At 37.3% G+C, this 5,587-nt stretch overlaps 1 pseudogene; it reads right to left on the reverse strand.

Annotated features, from left to right (window-relative positions):
- Positions 1-4,586: 4,586 nt before the first annotated feature.
- On the reverse strand, positions 4,587-5,075 carry LOC102876505 (annotated as a pseudogene).
- Positions 5,076-5,587: the final 512 nt, after the last annotated feature.

Here is a 5,587-nt window from a genome sequence, read left to right on the forward strand (position 1 = left end):
TTCTGGAGACTATACCATGTGCATTTGAAAAGAAAGTGAATTGAGTTTTAATTGGGTACAGTTCCTGGAATACATTCACAAAGCTGAGTTGGCTTACTGTGTAGATTAATTTTTCTTCATCTTTGTTAAGTTTCTTTCGAGCTGATCTAGCTTTTGGTGAGAGTGGTGTGTTAAAGTCTCCTACCACTATTGTAGTTCTGTCTACTTATTCCTTCAGTTCTGTTAACAGTTGCTTTATGTATCTAACAGGTCTATCATTTGGTATGTAGGTATTGACCAATGTTACATCCTCTTGATCTGTTCCTTAATCACTATATAGTACCCTTCCTTATCTTTTAGTGATTTTCATTCTGAAGTCTATTTTATCAAAGATTAGTATTGCCACTCCTGCTTTTTTATGGATGCCATTTGCTTGGTATATTTTTCCCCCCAGTCTTTGATTTTGAATCCATCTTCCTTTTCATTTTTTAGATTTGTCTCTTGTAGACAACATGTTGATTGGGTTTGCTTTTATATCCATTCTGCTACTTTCCCCCCTCTTGATTGGTGCATTAAGTCCATTCACATTAAGTGTGATTATTGACAAGTCAGGTTTTATCATTGCCATTTTGCTGTTTTCTTTTTTGTTGTTGTTTCTTGCTATTATGGTCCATCTACTTTCTTTTTGTATCTCTGTATGTAGGACTTCACTGAAAAGTTCATGTAGTTTTGGTCTTGTTTTCACAAATTTCTTAAGTTTTATTCTTTTCTGCAAAGGATGTAATTTTTCCTTTGTATTTGATGGAGAGCTTTGCTGAGTACTGGATCCTGCGTTGGCAGTTGTTTTCTTTCAACTTTCTGTAGGATGCCATCCCATTGTCTACTTGCTTGCTTGCATAGTTTCTGTAAAAAATCAGAACTTAATATGTTTGCTTTTCCTTTGTAGGTGACTTTTTGTTTTTCTCATGTTGCTTTCAGTATTCTTTATCTTTTATTTTGGAGAATTTGATATGATATGTCTGGATTTTCATTTTTGGTTCTAGTCTATTTGGTGTTCACTGAGCATCCTGAATGTGGACTTCTTCATTCTTCATAATACCTGGGAAGTTTACCTTCTCGTACCTCTTCCACAATTTTCTCAGTAATTTCCCTATCCCTCTTATATTCTGGAATTCCAGTCATATGTATGTTATTTCTTTTGATATCATACCCCATTCTTCTAATATTTTCTTTTTTTTTCCTTTGTGTCTCATGTCTGTTTTTTTTTTTTCTCTTTTTTTAGTATGTTACCATTGAGATTCTTGTCTTTCTACTCACTCTGCTCCATTTCTTTTATTCTACATTTTTGTCCTTCTAATGTGTTGGATATTTCAGTCAGTTAAGTCTTAGTGTTCTGGATTACGTTTTCATGCCTTTCTATTATTTCTAGTACTATGTTTACAGTACCCTCTCTATCTCATGATGATTTTGGAAGTCCTTGTCTATCTATACTTTCAATTCTTTCTTCCATTTTTTGCATTTTCTTCTATATTTGTGTAAGTTCCTCCTCATCAATATATTTTTTTCTGGCTCCATGTCTCTGGAGTATTTGCTTTCATTGTTTCTTTCATCATTAGTACTTTTTATTTTAGGCTCTTCAAAGGTCCCATATCAACATAAATTATCGGACTTGTTTCTGGGTTATTCATGAGTTCTCGATAGTCTCTGTTTTGGTTTTTTCTTTTTTTCTTTTTTGGGTTTTTTTTTTTTTTTGAGAGGTTTAATTTGTTATTTTTTCATGGTGTTTCAAGCTACTTGTTGCTTTCTTGACATAATGTGAAGTGTTTTGTTTTTTTTTTAATAAGTGTAAGGCCGTTTCTTTTGTGTCTGTGAAAGTTGTTGTTGGTTCTTGCCTTTATAATGCTACTAGTTAGTTGTCATGTTAAAATAAGGTGAGATACTCACTCCACTGTAAGTCCTTTCAGAGAAAATTTGCCTTTAAGTTTCTCAAGGTTCTCTCTGTTCTGCCCTGCAGCCTTGTGAGAAGCTCTCCTTGAAGAAATTCCCTTGACATCAATTCTCTAGGCCTCCTTCTTATAGGAAGTGGCTGAGTAGTGTGAGACCAGGTGCCCTACTCAAGCAGTTTCTTATGCACCTTTTCTCCTGGAGCTTAATATCTTTGTCTCTGAAGTGGCAGGAGATTAGAGATCAAGGCTTCTAGCTTAAGCTTCCAGAGAGCTACAAAAATTCTTTCCCTCTGCTTGAAGTTCTGTGTACTAATATCTCTTGTCCTGTTTGGCCCCTGGGATGGCCACACAGCTGTAGAAGCAAGGATCCCTGATGGAGGTAATTACAACCCCAGGGTTGCCTCATTCCTGTCACCCCACAGGCAATGGGGAGTGCTCACTTTATGCCCAGGGTCCCCACCTCTCCTGAACTTTTCTCCTGTGGCTTGGAGTGCTCTTTTGTCACTGATATAACAGGAGATCAGACCCCCACCTGGGCCACCTGTATGCAGAAGCTCTTGGTTCAGTCTTGTGTGGCAGGGAAGCAAGAAAATTCTTCCTGGTACACAATGTTCTGCACACTAAAGTCTCTTGTCCTGTTTGGCCCATGGGATGGCCCTAAACCATGGAGGCAAGTATCCACAGATAGAGGTATCTACAACCCGGGAGTGACTCAGTCTTGTCTCCTCCACAATTGTTTTTAAAGTTTGGAGAGAGGAGGTATGTCTGACCTCTGCATCACAGGATTGTTGTTGTTGTCGTTGTTATGTGCAGTTGAGTAGCTTGTGACTCACAGTGACCCTAGATACAAGATCCCTGAACCCTGCTCTATCCTGAGTCAACCTTAACATCTCTTACACATCTGTCCCCACTACCGCAGCCACTGAGTCAATCCATTTTATCAAAGCTCTTCCTCTCTTGCACTGTCCCTTTACCCCAGCCACTGAGTCAATCCATTTTATTAAAGATCTTCCTCTCTTGCACTGTCCCTCCACTCTCCCAAGCATTATGTCCAAAGACTGGTGCCTCCTTGCAACATTCCCAAAGTATGTCATACAAAGCTTCAGAATCCTTGCCTCCAAGAGCAGTCTAGTTTCACTCTCTCCAGGATGAATCTGATCTCCTGGACATCCATGGTATGTGTAGTAAATACCCTTCTCCAGCACAGTAGCTCAAAGGCATCAATTCTCTTTTTATCATCCCTAATCATTGTCCAACTTACTGTTACATAGCGAGTAATTGTGAAGACCATGACCTGGATCAGGCACACCATAGTATCCAGACTGCCATCTTTGCTCTTCAGTACTCTAGAGAGGCCCTTGACAGCAAATTTTCCCAAATCAATTCATCTTTTGATTTTTTGGATACTGGTACCAAGAGTGTTGATTGTAGAATCAAGAAAACTGAAGCTGTTAACAGTCTCAATCTGTTCACAGGAATTAGCATTAAGTTATTGATCTTGACATTCCTTCCCCCACCTGATGTTAGTTAGAGGTTGGTTGCATTGTCACCCCTTTTTCACATATTGTATGTTGTCTTTGGAACAGTTCTGATTTATGGTAACCTTATACAAAGTAAAAATAGTCCCAAGAATATTTTTTGTTTTGTTTGTAAAATGTTTTATTCGTTTCTGCCCAGAAATATGTGCACAGATTGCTATATGATGCTACATATCAATGGTTGCAGTCCCAACCACATATCAACACTCTTTGCCCCTTGAGCTTCCCATTTCTCTTGACTCAGTTTTTCTAGTCTTGCCTTCTTAACTTTGTTTTTGGGCAAAGTTGCCATATAGTTTATTTTTGAATACTATGCTTCTCCTAGGAATCACTGTTCCCTGTAGAAGCCTGTCTTTTATGTGGCTTGAAGATGATTTTGGAAAGTGGTTTCAATTCTAAGTTAGGAGATTATCTAAAGACCATTGTCTCAGGAGTTTCACCAGTCTCTTAATTAGACACGTAAATCTGGTCTTTTTTTTTAAGTTTAAAATTTGTTCTACTTTTTCTTTCACTCTGCATTTCTGTTGTATTACTGTTCAAAGTGGTTGGTAGCAGGTAATAACCAGTCACCATATAGCTCCTCTAGTCTCAGTTGAGTGGAAATTTTGATTCACGTGGTTCAAAATTTTTTTTTTACTATTGTCTTGAGTTTTTATTTTCCTCAAATATTCTTTACTCTGCCCCCCCCAAAAGACCAATAGTTAGAACTTAGTTGGATGCTAATAAACTTTAAAGACCCCAGTAAGTACTCAATAAAATAGGATAGGTACTATTGTCTTTAAAGACTATGGAATACAATTGATTTAAATGTCCTTTGACAATATGGACTCTCGCCATCAAGTGTAGTATCTTAGTCCAAGGATGCATTCTGTTATGGCTAGAAGGTTTACACATCTTTCCTCTATGTATACTATTATATATACTGGTATACTAACAACATGTGCAAATATGCATATGGGAATATCTGCTGCCAACCAAGATAAGCATACTGTCCTCTCTCCCCTGTTCAGCTTATATAACTTCTTTTTTTTATGGATTTAAAGTATATTTTAATGATAACATCTTGTCATCATCTTTAAATAAAAATTATTTATAATTTTTCAAATTTGAGACTGTACTTGCATTAGGATGTAATTCCTTCCTTCTCCAAAGGTTTTAGATTCCAATGTACTATTACTTCTCCATTGCTCTTGAGGCAGGTCTTAGCCATGTTCTCTTCTGTGGGAAGTCCTTGTGGCAACTTCAGTGGCTGGATCCTTATCAAATGTTTAACCCTTTCAGCTTTGCACTCACTGAAGGAATATTCTTGTGAACTTGAGGAGTATGTGCTTTTTCTAATCCAAGCATCTTTATTATATTATATTTTTTCCCAATATGGACACCTTCTTGTACTTTTTATTCTGGTAACAATATGCAGTTTATGAGGGTTTTGTGGGTCTCCACCATACTTTTCATGATCTTCAGGAGAAGGCTAAAATATTTTATCTGGAATTCTTGACCTGGTAAATTTGTGACGAATCCAATCTGTACAGATGAGAGACTCCATACCTTTTGTCAGAGTCAATGGATTGCCTGTGGTTCCCTGAACTATTGAGCTTAAGATCCCAGCCATTGCATTTGGTCTCCTTAGGGCGTGCCCAAGACGACCTGCAGGGAGCGCACGAAAGCCACTTCCCAGCTTATATAACTTCTTAGGTACCCACTAATACCCTGTTGTTTATCATTAATTTTACTTCAAGATTGTGTATTTATAATATTATTTACTGTTCTTGCCTTTTACTATTGAAGTAAACCAGACAAATGGAAGATAGTAGTATCTTCCTTTACTCTGGTAATGTTATACCGACTTTCTCCATATTATGTATAACCTTTCTATTCAAATCTACTCAGCATTCCTTGAAGGTCTTCATATGTTTTGATCTTCCCCTATGCCAAGGAGCTACTGAACAACAAAGGGTTTCCTAGTCTTCTTCTTGATGGTAATTGAAGTCTATTTCTAATCACTTTTTTTCTCCTTTTATGTCTTATGAGATAAAAGATGTTACAGTTACATCTTAGGGAAACTCCTCTTACATCAAATCAAGGCTGAATGGAGTGAAGGGTATTGTGTTCCACCCTCAGTTC

This window comes from Elephantulus edwardii, unplaced genomic scaffold (genome assembly GCF_000299155.1).
Source record: "Elephantulus edwardii isolate Elephantulus edwardi_28Jun2011 unplaced genomic scaffold, EleEdw1.0 scaffold00005, whole genome shotgun sequence".
In the NCBI taxonomy this organism is placed as follows: domain Eukaryota; kingdom Metazoa; phylum Chordata; class Mammalia; order Macroscelidea; family Macroscelididae; genus Elephantulus; species Elephantulus edwardii.